Raw genomic sequence first — 17,124 nt, forward strand, 5'->3', positions numbered from 1 at the left:
GCCTCTTCAATCTGGCCGCCTCTGCTCTGGTAGCAACTTTTGCAAGTCGGCAAAGGGAGCCGCGAGTATGTAGAACGGAGGGCAGCGAGACGCCGTGTGTTATGCGCCCTTTCAGGGCTGCTGACAAGGGGCTACTTTAAGAAGGCCTTCTTCGTCCTCGCGTCCTTCTCGCTTCGCTCTAGCTGCATGGAGTACAGCACAGCGAAGGAGTGAAGACGGGCGCTGCCCCAGCTTTTGCCCTGGCGTGCAACGGCTGTGTGCTGCTTTTCCAAGCAGCAAGAGCACTGAGAAGTGAAAGCGATTGTGAAGGAGCTCTTTGGCTGCTCGTGTGCTCTTCGCTGCACTGCGCCGCACGGAAGCGGCTTCGTTCTTCGGCGTCTGCCGTCCGGAGAGAGCTGAACTGCAGCGGTCAGTTTCAGCTCTGCCCAACAGCGTGCTCTCAGTTCTGCGGACAAGCACGCCCTGTTGCCTTGGCTCCGAGTGCAAAGTCCCTAGCGAGCACTCACTCAGTGCAATGCACCCAGAAAGACGCTCTCGCTCGTCTTTCAAGGAGCGATTCCTAACAGCAGAAGCAGCGGAGGCACAAACTGGATGACGAGAAGGGACAATGTAGAACACGTCTCTGTCCTGGCACGTTGCCGTGTGCGATATGTCCCTCCGGGTCTTCGGTCCTTGCGAAGCTCTATGTACTGCGAGCGCAGCTACTTGCAGCTGAGAAGGACCGCGGAGCTAGCAGCGAATTCGGAGAGCGCTAAGCACGAAGTCAAGAAGCGAGACGTGTCCCTGCAACGCGGTGCTAAGAGCTGCTTCCTGGCGGCGGGGGCGAGCTCCGGCCACAAGACATTCTCGTCCTGGCAACGGATCTCTGTGAAGGGCGTAGGCGAAAAGCTTTCGTTTTCCATTCGAACTGCGAGAGAGGCAGACTGTTACACGGAGCTCTGAGAACAAAGGTGCACGCCCTAGGCGGGCTTGGGCAGAAGAAGCGTTCTCGAGCTCTTGGCTGCCGGCACACTGCTGGGTATGTGGCGCCCCTGCAGCGGCTTCTGGCCGCCGGCAAGTGAAAGCGGAGCAAGGCGTGGGCGAGGGCGGTGAACGAAGCGGCTATGTGCCGTGCTTGTGTGCACCACGTTAGAGGCTACTAGGAGAGGAAGGTGGTTGACTCTCGCTTGCCTTCCCAAGTGCCCTTAGCAGTCGGATGGAGTAAGCTTAAGCACTGCTGCTTGTGCTGCTCCTTGGTTCCCTTGCAGCCCGCTCTGAAAGCATTGGCGGTCACTTCTAGGCGCCGAGTTGCACACACACAGCACCACTGTAAGTGCCGCGGAGAAGGGAAATCCAGAGTGCAGCGAGGAGCTGGACGTGGCTTACGTGCAGTAAGGAAAAGGTGAACCTAAGCAGTGCCTCTTCAATCTGGCCGCCTCTGCTCTGGTAGCAACTTTTGCAAGTCGGCAGAGGAAGCCGCGAGTATGTAGAACGGAGGGCAGCGAGACGCCGTGTGTTATGCGCCCTTTCAGGGCTGCTGACAAGGGGCTACTTTAAGAACGCCTTCTTCGTCCTCGCGTCCTTCTTGCTTCGTTCTAGCTGCATGGAGTACAGTACAGTGAAGGAGTGAAGACGGGCACTGCCCCAGCTTTTGCCCTGGCCTGCCTGTGCTGCGCCTTTAGCTGCACACCAGAACAATGGCATTTCTTACCCGCAAGGTAAAAAGGGCTTTAGTGTAGCCTTAGGAATGGCAAGTGCCTAGGCATTAAGTTGAGCGACCACGTATGAGGGAGTCTTTAGAGGTTTCCTCTCCCATGGCGCAGGTTTATTCTCATTTTCGTGCTGAACTGAAAAGTCCGGGCATGGCAAGTCTGCCCTGCCTTGTGCAGAGACGAACACAAATGTGGGGCTATGATCCTCTGTGTTCGGAGCTCTGCTTCCGCGTGTGTGGGCCGCCATGAGCCCGCAGCAGCCGCCGAGGACAGTGTGGATTGTGGATGAGGCTGGGCTGGCCCCCCGCCCCCCCGCTGGTCTGACAGCGGCAGGAGCTGCGTCGGAGCGGCATCGCCTGAGGGCCCCATGGGGGGCGGGGAGAGAGCCGGGAGTGACCCCGAGCGACACCGGAAGCGATATCCGTAGGGCCCGGAAGGCCAGCGTTGCCATCGAGTTTGGCCGGTAGGAGGCTTCTAAGGTGCTTTGAAAGGTGGAGCTTCTTTGCTCTAGGACAGTCTGGGAGAGCTGAGGGTGTCCAATCTGGAGAACAGAAGGCTCCAGGGAGACCTTCGAGCCCCTTGCAGTGCCTGCTGGGGCTCCAAGATAGCTGGGGAGGGACTTTGGAAAAGGTTCTGGACTCGCAGGACAAGGGGGAATAGCTTCAAACTGCCAGAGGGCTGGGGTAGATGGGATATTGGAAAGGAATTCTTCCTTGTGTGGGTGCTGAGGCCTGGCACATGTTGCTCAAAGAGGCTGTGTAGGAGCCCCATGGCAGGAAGCGTCCAGGGCCAGGCTGGAGCGGACATGGAGCAACCTGGACTAGTGGAAAAGTGTCCCTGCCCATGTCAGGATGTGGGAAGAAGAGAATCTGTCTCTAAGGTCGCTTCCAGTCCAAACCATTCTGGGATTCTAGGATTCATGGAAGGCCCTTTTCCAAGTGAAGTGTTGTATCTCTTGGCTCCCAGCTTGTAGTTGCCAGTTCTTCTGGAAGCAGGCGTGGCAAAGCAGCTGTGATGAGCCATGGGTTCTCAATAGGACGAGTGTGATATATTTGCAGAGAGGAAGGCTGCAGACAGATCTTCAAGGTCCAGGTAAAACAAGCAAAGGATTGAATAAAAGCCAAAGGTTGGTTGTGTTAGTTTGCTGGCTGTTGAAATGGCCCCAGGTCATTTTCAACATTTCTAATTTGGATTTGTTTGAGTAAAAAATGAATGTGTTACCTCCAGCGTAGGCTCTCCAATGCATCTCCATGTGCTCCCATCTCTTTGTTGTATATCGGGTTCTATTAACTGAAGACAGAATCATAACACAGTAGTAAAACATTTAGAGGCGTAGTTAGCCAGCTTCAGGAGTTTTCAACTCTGCTGTTGACTTTTCTGGTAACTGTAGGCAAGGCAACACAATCCAGTTACTCCACTTTTGCTCTCTGAGGAAAAGATGATCTTTTTTTTTTTTTTTTTCTTCTCATTTTGAAAATAGCCTTGAATGAAGAGAGTTATGCATGTGGCATGTAGGATTCATTATTTTACCTTTCTCTTCTGCTGTCTTTCGCGTACTAGTCTTTTTAAAATTTTTTTGTCGCTGTTCTCCATTCAGTAGGTTTGAAAGAATTCTAATTGTTGAGATGATGGTTCTTTGAAGGCTCACTTAGCCCACCTTTTGGGTGAAGGAAAGAAGAAGACAAGGTCCTCTAGGAAGAGTAAAAAGCATACTTTCAAGAGACATTCAGAGATGTCTGCTGATGCCATGCAATTACCGTGTAATCAGCAGAAATGTGTTGGAAAAACACCCATCAGTGACTTCACAAGAAAGCCACACTCAAGACAGGTAAAGAACAGAAGCATAAAACCCCAAAGGTATGAAATGGACAGATTTTCATTGGGAATGAGCAACTCCTGAATTCTTGGTTCTAGAACTAGGGGCTTGTAATAAATAGACTGTCTCCTTGCCAAACGTAAATTTGGTGTCATGAACTGCTCACTGCCCGTTGAAGTGCAGGGCTAGTAGACTAATATTTGCCATGGCAGGCATATTGTATGGCTTTCCTGTTAAAAAGAAATTGGTTTTGCTCATAGCAATCTAGATATGTACCCAGTCTGACACCTATTTTTTAGGCTATATTTCCAAGTAAATGGCTTCCACGATGATGCAGTAAGTTTATGTCATGAACAGGAATGAAGTGATTGCATGCATCCTTTTTTACCCTAAGCCAGCTGCTGAATAATGAAACAGAGACTCTCACTGACGCCAAGGAGTGCCCGTGCTTTTGGGAAAAGCACTGGGCAGATAAAGCCTATTTCCACATTTCTTGCTAGCGTCTCCTTCAAAGTTCATGGGTTTGCTCATCTTTTAGAGCTGTTCTAGATGTCTTTGTAGTTTACATGTACTAAATGTAGCAGGTATTGCTTTCATGGCGTCCTACTAGATTTGAAGTTGGGATCTACTCAGGCTTCAATGTCTCAGAAGAAGCAACGTTGATTCTTTGAATTCTGTTCTTGAACGTGAGAATGCTACTTATGTAGTTAATGAATTAATTAAATCGAATTCACTTGAATGGAAAAATTGTCTTGTTCATGTAGATTTTAACTTGGGAAATTGATATTTGAGTTCTGCTTTTCATTGTTGTTGCTTTTCTGTATTCTTTGATTGCACAGATAGCAGATGTACTGACCAAGTATTGTGTGAAACTGGAGGAAATGTCCTTCCTCTTGGCAGCTGATGTTCACAAGCTCATTAACGCTAAGGCCATGGTAAATGTTTTACCTGGGGCAAGATAGCAGTCTGAATATTCCTAGAATGTCTTTCTTTCCCCAGATGAAATTCATTTTTTCTGCCTATCAGTCACTGAAATATAGAAGAAATTTCTACTTGGCAGGGTATTGGTTATCATTTGTGTTCTTTTCTCCCCTCATTTTCTGTAGAAGAGACAATTTTTGGTTTGTTTTTGCATGTTGAAGCAGAGGAAGAAGAAGATGAGGAGAGGATTCCTTGTAAAAGTGAAGAAAATGAGCATGCAGAACAGGGACTAAGCATTATGCAGGTAAGCGAGCAAGAGAATAAGTTTGAAAGTGAAGGCAGTTTTGTCCAAAAGAAGGAGGAATAGGACGTCTTTTTGCTGAGAATGAATAGAAAGGTTTTTTGCATTTAGTTTGTATACGAAGCGCACAGGGCTCTAGATCCTTTTGTGGGAAAATGGAGTGTGTAAAGTTGCCAATCATTTTGGAGCGAATTTGGAGGGTGAATTTGGGGTGCCAGGTGAATTTTGGGTCGAATTCTGGGGATTTGGGGTTTCCCAGGTGAATTTCTGAGGTGAAAAGGTTCAAAAAGGTTTTTTTTGAAAACAAGTTAAAGCCAGAAGGTTATTGAAAATTAATAGATGTGATGCAAGTAGGTAATATGCAGACGATACACAGCGAGACAAATCATGGGAAAAATACAGTGGTAACACATGAGTGTGTGAGGATGGGATCAGTATAGCTAAGGCTCAGTTGAAGCTGAATTTGGAAAAGCATGCCAAAACTAAGAATAATAAAGGCACCTACGGGTATTTCAGTGGGAAAAGGAAGATGAAAAGAAACCTATCACACCTCCCCTATTCCCCCCCCACCCCCATAAGCCAGACAGGACTAGTGACAACAGACAAGGAGAAGGCTGAGGTACTCAACAAGTGTCGGTCTCAATTTTTACTGCCAGTCACTATTTCCACATCTCTCAGGTTATTGGACTGGTGGACTTGATTCTAACCCATAGTAGCAGGTCAGCTTTCAGACCACTTGAGGAACCTGAGCATGCAAGACCATGGCACCCACCCAGAGGCATGTCAGGGCCCTGAGAGAACTGGCAGCTGTAGTTGCTAAGGTGCTTCCTCCATCATATTTGAGAAATCAAGGCAACCAGCTGAAGTCTCCAGACACTGTGTTGTATTGACTCCAATCCTCTTGGTCTTTTTTGTAAATCTTAGAGCTCTGAGTCAATTTCTGCAGAGGATTCCCAATGCAGTTTCAAAAATGGAATCTTTGTTACTGGTCCTCCTGTTGATCTTGGATATTTCCATTTTCTGCACTCCTTTATTTTCGAAACATTCGTAATGACTGAAAAGAAAGCTGAGACGAGGCATTATGCTCTTTCCAGTGATAGAAATGGACCTGTATTCTTTTCAGACAAATATATTTTTGCTGTGTCTAAGCACATGTGCATACGTGTGTTTGATTTATGTGTCCAGGTTTTGGCAATGGGGCAGCCACAGGGCCGTCCTGTGACAATGGCCCAGGTGCTGCCCCGTCCCGCTTTCTTCCAACTGGCTCCACTTCAGGATGTCCTCCCTGCTGAGAGAAGAGGCTGGGACAGCACCTTTAGAAATGTGACTTTCTGGGTTTTTTTTGTTTCGTTTTGTTTTGTTATTTTTAAAGTTACTAAAACCCTTCACCCTGATTTTTTGTGTTGGGTTTGGGGCTTTTTTTTCCGGTTTTGGGTGGGTTTTTTGGTGGGCTTTTTTGGGGGCTTTTTTTGTCTCTTTGGGGATTATTGGTTGGGGGGTTTTGTGTGTTTGTTTGGTCTGCTTTTTTTGTTTGTTTGGTTGGTTGTTTGTTTTTTTATTACGGTTTTGTAGAGTTTTTTAAGCAATTGATTGGAAAACTGAATAGTCCTCCACTATAGTCTCCTGGATTCACCTGAGACTCTTCCTAGGCATCTCCCTGATCCTTTTTGCAATGAGTCTCACATCATTCTCCTGAAGAAACTGTCTGTTTATGGTTTGCATGGGTGGGCTGTTTGCTGGGTGACAAACTGGGTGATGGCCAGGCCCACAGAGTGGTGGGAAATAGAGTTCATCCAGCTGGTCCCCAAGGCTCAGTCTTGGGCCCAGTCCTGTTTAATATCTTGCTCAGTGATCTGGACAAGGGGATAGAGTACACGCCCAGGAAGTTCACAGATGATGCAAAGTTGGCTGGTAGCGTTTTTTTTCTTCTGGAGGACAGCAGGCTCTGCTTCTTCTTCCTCCTGTTCCGAGGTCGCTGCTCCCTCTTCATCCCTCATTAAGTGTGCTGATTTTGTCACTTGGATGAGAAAACAAACAATTTTAGCAACAATACTGGTGGCAGGGTACAAGAAAAGAAGAGTTCACATGAATCCCCCCCCAACAACAGACAATACCTGATGGCTCCTCTGCCCAGCTTACTGACTACACCGCAACCCATTGTCCCCCAAAGATACTCCCTTCTCCCTGCCCCCAGCCATGATGTGAGATGGAATAGAATAACTAAGATTAAGATTCTCCCTATATAACTCCATCATACTTCGATTCTGGCAAAAACAATTCTTGAAGTTCTATCATTTCAGATCATTTGAATTTGAATTGGCATACTAAAAAGTCTAGCCAGAAACTCACGACAATATTAATAGCCCATTCTAGAATGTCCGAGATGATAGACACTTCTTTCAAGAGAATGTGATACCTCACGTGACTTCTCCAGAATTTAAATGAACAGCGGGAGTAGTCTACAAGATTCTTGCTGCCATCTGGATTTCCTGGTTTTTGGCTGGTCTATGTAAGCCAACCAGCTATTCAGCAGAGGGAATATTAGTGTGCTACTTGATGGTATGTGAGATGGAACACAGTAATTTATGGCTTTTTGCATAGTGATGAAGCTGTAAAGAAAGCTCCGTAATGCTCTGACAAGGAGGCTGCTGGACTTCAAGCAGCAAAGGCCCAAAACGAACCAGTGAAAAGGTGTCATTGAAAAAAAAAAAAAAAAAAAAAGCCAGGTGGGGAGCAAAGTGATACTTAAGGGCAGTTTACTGAAAGAGGAAATCTAGTGAAAAAAAGGTCCAAGAGTGAAGGAATAACAGGGAAAATGAAACTAAGGAAGGAAATCAATCTCAGCTAATCATTTCAGAAGCTAACAAGTTGTCATTGCAATGATGCATAAAGTGAGAAATTATAAATACGTCTGCGCCAAAATCTGAATTATGAACTTTATTGCATTCTGTCTTTCACGGAATCATACAACAGTCTGTGATTAAAGATCACCTAGTCCTACTTCCTTGCCAGGTAGATCTTACAGTAGATGAAATTGCTCAAGACTAGCCAAACTGATAAGGAGCACTCTCAATGATGGGGCATCCACAACTTCTCTGGAACAGCCGTTTGAGTGTCTCACCAGCTTCATTGTAGAAAAGCTTTTCCTTTTAGCCAATCTAAACCTAGTCTCAGTTTGAAAGCATGTCCCCTTGTCCTTTCTCTGCAAACCTTCCTAAAAAGTCTTTCTCCATTTGTCTTATACCCTCTTTACATATTCAAAGGCCACAATACTGTCTCTCCAGAAACCTCTCTTCTCCAGGCTAAAAGATCCTATTTTTCACAAGAACCAGGTCATAAACTGAAATGGAAGACATCTCAGGAGATCAGATCATCCAACAGCTCAGCGAAAGAATAGCTCTGAAGTCAGATCAACTAGCTTAGGGCTGTGTCTGTTTGAATTTTGAAAATTAGCAGGACTTGAAATGCTTCAAGGAAGAGAACTCTGGGTGGCTCCAGAAACAGCCTGAGAAACTCGAGCAAACTCGAAACCTCAGAAACTACCACTGCTTTCTCTCCCTCAGCCCAAGCAGTCCCAAAGAAGAAGTGTTCCCAGCAGGCTGGGATAGCACGCATATACACTACATATACATGACAGGCATCGCCAGCAGCCACATCCTGCTCCTTTCTGTGGCTGGCAAGAGTGAGACTGGATGTTTACATGTGGGCAACCTGGGTCCCTCCAGCACCTCAGACACTCAGCCTGCCCAGTGACCCCACTGAATTCCAGTATTCGCAGTGTGCCAAGACCACAGCACTACTCTGCTTGCTGGCACAGACCATCACACGCCTCCTAAATCAGTCAGGACTCCCCTGGTCCCACAGCCAGCACCCCACTTGCTCTCCCCCAGGCCACTGCCATTGTTCACCAACTTCTCCACTTTGATCTTTGCTGGTGCTCTCAACACTGGCACACCCAGATGTTCTGCAGCTGTTGTCTCCTGGTGGAAAGGACTTGTAAAGCCGTGTTTCCACACAGGACTTCCACAACCTTTCAAAGCAACCTTTTCTGGGGTATGAACAATCTCATTCAAATGTCAACATTTCTTTTCCCATATGTGAAATCAGAATTTCCTTCTTCCGGGCATGCCCAAAACAAGGCACAAACTACATTGTGCCTTCTGTTTCACATGCTGAGTCGTTTGTAAACAATGCTAGGAGAATACCTGTTTTGATCCAAGCTAATCTCTGGCCCTTATAGTGCTTTCGGTAGTTAGTTTTGCTTTGCTATTTACTTGATGTCCCATTGAATTGTTGAATCATAAACAGACTATCTGTCTGTATAGCAGCATAGCAGTGATGAATACATGCAAGAGAAGGAGCAAGGTGATTGTTTGCTAGACTCTTCCTAGAAACTGAGAAATCTGTTACTTAATGCTGACCACAGCAGATGGAGGAAGCATCCTACATGATGTCAAAGCAATGAAGCTGTAATCACTTTTATGATTACAGTCAAGGCACTGCTTTTGCCACCATAAGTGGAGTGCAGGGAATCTTAAAAGACGACACTCTAACTGTTGTCCATGCTCACTAAGAAAATAATGCTTTTACAGCAGAGCAGGTCTCACCGCAGCTAAATCATGGCTTCAACTGTACACCGCCTTCAAAAAAGCCCACAAAAATACAAATGAAAGGATTTGGAACTCAAGGGAATCTCGGATTGTGACATCAGCTCACTTTGCATTCTTTCCAAATTCTCAGTTCCATTTTCTTCCCAGCCAATTATCCCACCTAACCTGAGATGTAATTTATGGATATCCAACACATCTAGTTACCTTAGAATTAGATTGCCACTAGGCAAAAAGACAGAAACAAGCAGTTAAGTTCAGACTGAAACCAAGGGTGTTTAGAACAGCAATACTTGGACGTAACTATTCTTCATCAAACCAAAACTTTTAGGACTTACCCATGTATTTTTGGAGGTGGAAAAAGTCCCTAGGGAGCTCACACTCAGTGCCTGGAGAGGCGCTCTCGCTGGTCTTTCAAGGACCGATTCGTCACAGCAGAGGCAGCAGAGCACAAGATGGCCGACGAGAAGGGGCAGTGTAGAATTCTCGGTCTGTCTCTGTCTCCACTCAGTGTAGAACGTCCCTGTCCTGGCACATTGTCGTGTGCGATATGTCCCTCCGGGTCTTCGGTCCTTGCGAAGCTCTATGTACTGCGAGCGCAGCTACTTGCAGCTGAGAAGGACCGCGGAGCTAGCAGCGAATTCGGAGAGCGCTAAGCACGAAGTCAAGAAGCGAGACGTGTCCCTGCAACGCGGTGCTAAGAGCAGCTTCCTGGCGGCGGGGGCGAGCCCCGGCCACAAGACATTCTCGTCCTGGCAACGGATCTCTGTGAAGGGCGTAGGCGAAAAGCTTTCGTTTTCCATTCGAACTGCGAGAGAGGCAGACTGTTACACGGAGCTCTGAGAACAAAGGTGCACGCCCTAGGCTGGCTTGGGCAGAAGAAGCGTTCTCGAGCTCTTGGCTGCCGGCACACTGCTGGGTATGTGGCGCCCCTGCAGCGGCTTCTGGCCGCCGGCAAGTGAAAGCGGAGCAAGGCGTGGGCGAGGGCGGTGAACGAAGCGGCAAAAGCGCCGTGCTTGTGTGCACCACGTTAGAGGCTACTAGGAGAGGAAGGTGGTTGACTCTCGCTTGCCTTCCCAAGTGCCCTTAGCACTCGGAAGGAGCAAGCTGAAGCACTGCTGCTTGTGCTGCTCCTTGGTTCCCTTGCAGCCCGCTCTGAAAGCATTGGCGGTCACTTCTAGGCGCCGAGTTGCACACACACAGCACCACGCTAAGTGCCGCGGAGAAGGGAAATCCAGAGTGCAGCGAGGAGCTTGACGTGGCTTACGTTCAGTAAGGAAAAGGTGAACCTAAGCACTGCCTCTTCAATCTGGCCGCCTCTGCTCTGGTAGCAACTTTTGCAAGTCGGCAAAGGGAGCCGCGAGTATGTAGAACGGAGGGCAGCGAGACGCCGTGTGTTATGCGCCCTTTCAGGGCTGCTGACAAGGGGCTACTTTAAGAACGCCTTCTTCGTCCTCGCGTCCTTCTCGCTTCGTTCTAGCTGCATGGAGTACAGCACAGCGAAGGAGTGAAGACGGGCACTGCCCCAGCTTTTGCCCTGGCGTGCAACGGCTGTGTGCTGCTTTTCCAAGCAGCAAGAGCACTGAGAAGTGAAAGCGATTGTGAAGGAGCTCTTTGGCTGCTCGTGTGCTCTTCGCTGCACTGCGCCGCTCGCAAGCGGCTTCGTTCTTCGGCGTCTGCCGTCCGGAGAGAGCTGAACTGCAGCGGTCAGTTTCAGCTCTGCCCAACAGCGTGCTCTCAGTTCTGCGGACAAGCACGCCCTGTTGCCTTGGCTCCGAGTGCAAAGTCCCTAGCGAGCACTCACTCAGTGCAATGCACCCAGAAAGACGCTCTCGCTCGTCTTTCAAGGAGCGATTCCTAACAGCAGAAGCAGCAGAGGCACAAACTGGATGACGAGAAGGGACAATGTAGAACACGTCTCTGTCCTGGCACGTTGTCGTGTGCGATATGTCCCTCCGGGTCTTCGGTCCTTGCGAAGCTCTATGTACTGCGAGCGCAGCTACTTGCAGCTGAGAAGGACCGCGGAGCTAGCAGCGAATTCGGAGAGCGCTAAGCACGAAGTCAAGAAGCGAGACGTGTCCCTGCAACGCGGTGCTAAGAGCAGCTTCCTGGCGGCGGGGGCGAGCCCCGGCCACAAGACATTCTCGTCCTGGCAACGGATCTCTGTGAAGGGCGTAGGCGAAAAGCTTTCGTTTTCCATTCGAACTGCGAGAGAGGCAGACTGTTACACGGAGCTCTGAGAACAAAGGTGCACGCCCTAGGCTGGCTTGGGCAGAAGAAGCGTTCTCGAGCTCTTGGCTGCCGGCACACTGCTGGGTATGTGGCGCCCCTGCAGCGGCTTCTGGCCGCCGACAAGTGAAAGGGGAGCAAGGCGTGGGCGAGGGCGGTGAACGAAGCGGCAAAAGCGCCGTGCTTGTGTGCACCACGTTAGAGGCTACTAGGAGAGGAAGGTGGTTGACTCTCGCTTGCCTTCCCAAGTGCCCTTAGCACTCGGAAGGAGCAAGCTGAAGCACTGCTGCTTGTGCTGCTCCTTGGTTCCCTTGCAGCCCGCTCTGAAAGCATTGGCGGTCACTTCTAGGCGCCGAGTTGCACACACACAGCACCACGCTAAGTGCCGCGGAGAAGGGAAATCCAGAGTGCAGCGAGGAGCTGGAAGTGGCTTACGTTCAGTAAGGAAAAGGTGAACTTAAGCAGTGCCTCTTCAATCTGGCCGCCTCTGCTCTGGTAGCAACTTTTGCAAGTCGGCAGAGGGAGCCGCGAGTATGTAGAACGGAGGGCAGCGAGACGCCGTGTGTTATGCGCCCTTTCAGGGCTGCTGACAAGGGGCTACTTTAAGAACGCCTTCTTCGTCCTCGCGTCCTTCTCGCTTCGTTCTAGCTGCATGGAGTACAGCACAGCGAAGGAGTGAAGACGGGCACTGCCCCAGCTTTTGCCCTGGCGTGCAACGGCTGTGTGCTGCTTTTCCAAGCAGCAAGAGCACTGAGAAGTGAAAGCGATTGTGAAGGAGCTCTTTGGCTGCTCGTGTGCTCTTCGCTGCACTGCGCCGCTCGCAAGCGGCTTCGTTCTTCGGCGTCTGCCGTCCGGAGAGAGCTGAACTGCAGCGGTCAGTTTCAGCTCTGCCCAACAGCGTGTTCTCAGTTCTGCGGACAAGCACGCCCTGTTGCCTTGGCTCCGAGTGCAAAGTCCCTAGCGAGCACTCACTCAGTGCAATGCACCCAGAAAGACGCTCTCGCTCGTCTTTCAAGGAGCGATTCCTAACAGCACAAGCAGCAGAGGCACAAACTGCATGACGAGAAGGGACAATGTAGAACACGTCTCTGTCCTGGCACGTTGTCGTGTGCGATATGTCCCTCCGGGTCTTCGGTCCTTGCGAAGCTCTATGTACTGCGAGCGCAGCTACTTGCAGCTGAGAAGGACCGCGGAGCTAGCAGCGAATTCGGAGAGCGCTAAGCACGAAGTCAAGAAGCGAGACGTGTCCCTGCAACGCGATGCTAAGAGCAGCTTCCTGGCGGCGGGGGCGAGCCCCGGCCACAAGACATTCTCGTCCTGGCAACGGATCTCTGTGAAGGGCGTAGGCGAAAAGCTTTCGTTTTCCATTCGAACTGCGAGAGAGGCAGACTGTTACACGGAGCTCTGAGAACAAAGGTGCACGCCCTAGGCTGGCTTGGGCAGAAGAAGCGTTCTCGAGCTCTTGGCTGCCGGCACACTGCTGGGTATGTGGCGCCCCTGCAGCGGCTTCTGGCCGCCGACAAGTGAAAGGGGAGCAAGGCGTGGGCGAGGGCGGTGAACGAAGCGGCAAAAGCGCCGTGCTTGTGTGCACCACGTTAGAGGCTACTAGGAGAGGAAGGTGGTTGACTCTCGCTTGCCTTCCCAAGTGCCCTTAGCACTCGGAAGGAGTAAGCTGAAGCACTGCTGCTTGTGCTGCTCCTTGGTTCCCTTGCAACCCGCTCTGAAAGCATTGGCGGTCACTTCTAGGCGCCGAGTTGCACACACACAGCACCACGCTAAGTGCCGCGGAGAAGGGAAATCCAGAGTGCAGCGAGGAGCTGGACGTGGCTTACGTGCAGTAAGGAAAAGGTGAACCTAAGCACTGCCTCTTCAATCTGGCCGCCTCTGCTCTGGTAGCAACTTTTGCAAGTCGGCAAAGGGAGCCGCGAGTATGTAGAACGGAGGGCAGCTAGACGCCGTGTGTTATGCGCCCTTTCAGGGCTGCTGACAAGGGGCTACTTTAAGAACGCCTTCTTCGTCCTCGCGTCCTTCTCGCTTCGTTCTAGCTGCATGGAGTACAGCACAGCGAAGGAGTGAAGACGGGCACTGCCCCAGCTTTTGCCCTGGCGTGCAACGGCTGTGTGCTGCTTTTCCAAGCAGCAAGAGCACTGAGAAGTGAAAGCGATTGTGAAGGAGCTCTTTGGCTGCTCGTGTGCTCTTCGCTGCACTGCGCCGCTCGCAAGCGGCTTCGTTCTTCGGCGTCTGCCGTCCGGAGAGAGCTGAACTGCAGCGGTCAGTTTCAGCTCTGCCCAACAGCGTGCTCTCAGTTCTGCGGACAAGCACGCCCTGTTGCCTTGGCTCCGAGTGCAAAGTCCCTAGCGAGCACTCACTCAGTGCAATGCACCCAGAAAGACGCTCTCGCTCGTCTTTCAAGGAGCGATTCCTAACAGCAGAAGCAGCAGAGGCACAAACTGGATGACGAGAAGGGACAATGTAGAACACGTCTCTGTCCTGGCACGTTGTCGTGTGCGATATGTCCCTCCGGGTCTTCGGTCCTTGCGAAGCTCTATGTACTGCGAGCGCAGCTACTTGCAGCTGAGAAGGACCGCGGAGCTAGCAGCGAATTCGGAGAGCGCTAAGCACGAAGTCAAGAAGCGAGACGTGTCCCTGCAACGCGGTGCTAAGAGCAGCTTCCTGGCGGCGGGGGCGAGCCCCGGCCACAAGACATTCTCGTCCTGGCAACGGATCTCTGTGAAGGGCGTAGGCGAAAAGCTTTCGTTTTCCATTCGAACTGCGAGAGAGGCAGACTGTTACACGGAGCTCTGAGAACAAAGGTGCACGCCCTAGGCTGGCTTGGGCAGAAGAAGCGTTCTCGAGCTCTTGGCTGCCGGCACACTGCTGGGTATGTGGCGCCCCTGCAGCGGCTTCTGGCCGCCGACAAGTGAAAGGGGAACAAGGCGTGGGCGAGGGCGGTGAACGAAGCGGCAAAAGCGCCGTGCTTGTGTGCACCACGTTAGAGGCTACTAGGAGAGGAAGGTGGTTGACTCTCGCTTGCCTTCCCAAGTGCCCTTAGCACTCGGAAGGAGCAAGCTGAAGCACTGCTGCTTGTGCTGCTCCTTGGTTCCCTTGCAACCCGCTCTGAAAGCATTGGCGGTCACTTCTAGGCGCCGAGTTGCACACACACAGCACCACGCTAAGTGCCGCGGAGAAGGGAAATCCAGAGTGCAGCGAGGAGCTGGACGTGGCTTACGTGCAGTAAGGAAAAGGTGAACCTAAGCACTGCCTCTTCAATCTGGCCGCCTCTGCTCTGGTAGCAACTTTTGCAAGTCGGCAAAGGGAGCCGCGAGTACGTAGAACGGAGTGCAGCGAGACGCCGTGTGTTATGCGCCCTTTCAGGGCTGCTGCCAGTAGGCTACTTTAAGAAGGCCTTCTAATTCCTCGCGTCCTTCTCGCTTCGTTCTAGCTGCATGGAGTACAGCACAGCGAAGGAGTGAAGACGGGCACTGCCCCAGCTTTTGCACTGGCGTGCAACGGCTGTGTGCTGCTTTTCCAAGCAGCAAGAGCACCGAGAAGTGAAAGCGATTGTGAAGGAGCTCTTTGGCTGCTCGTGTGCTCTTCGCTGCACTGCGCCGCTCGCAAGCGGCTTCGTTCTTCGGCGTCTGCCGTCCGGAGAGAGCTGAACTGCAGCGGTCAGTTTCAGCTCTGCCCAACAGCGTGCTCTCAGTTCTGCGGACAAGCACGCCCTGTTGCCTTGGCTCCGAGTGCAAAGTCCCTAGCGAGCACTCACTCAGTGCAATGCACCCAGAAAGACGCTCTCGCTCGTCTTTCAAGGAGCGATTCCTAACAGCAGAAGCAGCAGAGGCACAAACTGGATGACGAGAAGGGACAATGTAGAACACGTCTCTGTCCTGGCACGTTGCCGTGTGCGATATGTCCCTCCGGGTCTTCGGTCCTTGCGAAGCTCTATGTACTGCGAGCGCAGCTACTTGCAGCTGAGAAGGACCGCGGAGCTAGCAGCGAATTCGGAGAGCGCTAAGCACGAAGTCAAGAAGCGAGACGTGTCCCTGCAACGCGGTGCTAAGAGCAGCTTCCTGGCGGCGGGGGCGAGCTCCGGCCACAAGACATTCTCGTCCTGGCAACGGATCTCTGTGAAGGGCGTAGGCGAAAAGCTTTCGTTTTCCATTCGAACTGCGAGAGAGGCAGATTGTTACACGGAGCTCTGAGAACAAAGGTGCACGCCCTAGGCTGGCTTGGGCAGAAGAAGCGTTCTCGAGCTCTTGGCTGCCGGCACACTGCTGGGTATGTGGCGCCGCTGCAGCGGCTTCTGGCTGCCGGCAAGTGAAAGCGGAGCAAGGCGTGGGCGAGGGCGGTGAACGAAGCGGCAAAAGCGCCGTGCTTGTGTGCACCACGTTAGAGGCTACTAGGAGAGGAAGGTGGTTGACTCTCGCTTGCCTTCCCAAGAGCCCTTTCCAGTCGGAAGGAGCAAGCTGAAGCACTGCTGCTTGTGCTGCTCCTTGGTTCCCTTGCAGCCCGCTCTGAAAGCATTGGCGGTCACTTCTAGGCGCCGAGTTGCACACACACAGCACCACTGTAAGTGCCGCGGAGAAGGGAAATCCAGAGTGCAGCGAGGAGCTGGACGTCGCTTACGTTCAGTAAGGAAAAGGTGAACTTAAGCACTGCCTCTTCAATCTGGCCGCCTCTGCTCTGGTAGCAACTTTTGCAAGTCGGCAGAGGGAGCCGCGAGTATGCAGAACGGAGGGCAGCGAGACGCCGTGTGTTATGCGCCCTTTCAGGGCTGCTGACAAGGGGCTACTTTAAGAAGGCCTTCTTCGTCCTCGCGTCCTTCTCGCTTCGCTCTAGCTGCATGGAGAACAGCACAGCGAAGGAGTGAAGACGGGCGCTGCCCCAGCTTTTGCCCTGGCGTGCAACGGCTGTGTGCTGCTTTTCCAAGCAGCAAGAGCACTGAGAAGTGAAAGCGATTGTGAAGGAGCTCTTTGGCTGCTCGTGTCCTCTTCGCTGCACTGCGCCGCACGGAAGCGGCTTCGTTCTTCGGCGTCTGCCGTCCGGAGAGAGCTGAACTGCAGCGGTCAGTTTCAGCTCTGCCCAACAGCGTGCTCTCAGTTCTGCGGACAAGCACGCCCTGTTGCCTTGGCTCCGAGTACAAAGTCCCTAGCGAGCACTCACTCAGTGCAATGCACCCAGAAAGACGCTCTCGCTCGTCTTTCAAGGAGCGATTCCTAACAGCAGAAGCAGCAGAGGCACAAACTGGATGACGAGAAGGGACAATGTAGAACACGTCTCTGTCCTGGCACGTTGCCGTGTGCGATATGTCCCTCCGGGTCTTCGGTCCTTGCGAAGCTCTATGTACTGCGAGCGCAGCTACTTGCAGCTGAGAAGGACCGCGGAGCTAGCAGCGAATTCGGAGAGCGCTAAGCACGAAGTCAAGAAGCGAGACGTGTCCCTGCAACGCGGTGCTAAGAGCAGCTTCCTGGCGGCGGGGCGAGCCCCGGCCACAAGACATTCTCGTCCTGGCAACGGATCTCTGTGAAGGGCGTAGGCGAAAAGCTTTCGTTTTCCATT

General features: G+C 51.5%; 1 long non-coding RNA gene across 1 annotated transcript; it reads left to right on the forward strand.

Moving 5' to 3' along the window:
• The first annotated feature begins 2,077 nt into the window (after positions 1-2,077).
• LOC148221221 (uncharacterized) lies at positions 2,078-3,422 on the forward strand. Its single transcript, XR_015808473.1, has 3 exons — positions 2,078-2,154; positions 2,658-2,783; positions 3,289-3,422. It is a non-coding gene; the product is annotated as an uncharacterized LOC148221221 (long non-coding RNA).
• The last annotated feature ends 13,702 nt before the right edge of the window (positions 3,423-17,124 follow it).

Source organism: Sturnus vulgaris, chromosome 26, assembly GCF_052056855.1.
Source record: "Sturnus vulgaris isolate bStuVul1 chromosome 26, bStuVul1.hap1, whole genome shotgun sequence".
NCBI classification, from domain to species: Eukaryota; Metazoa; Chordata; class Aves; order Passeriformes; family Sturnidae; genus Sturnus; species Sturnus vulgaris.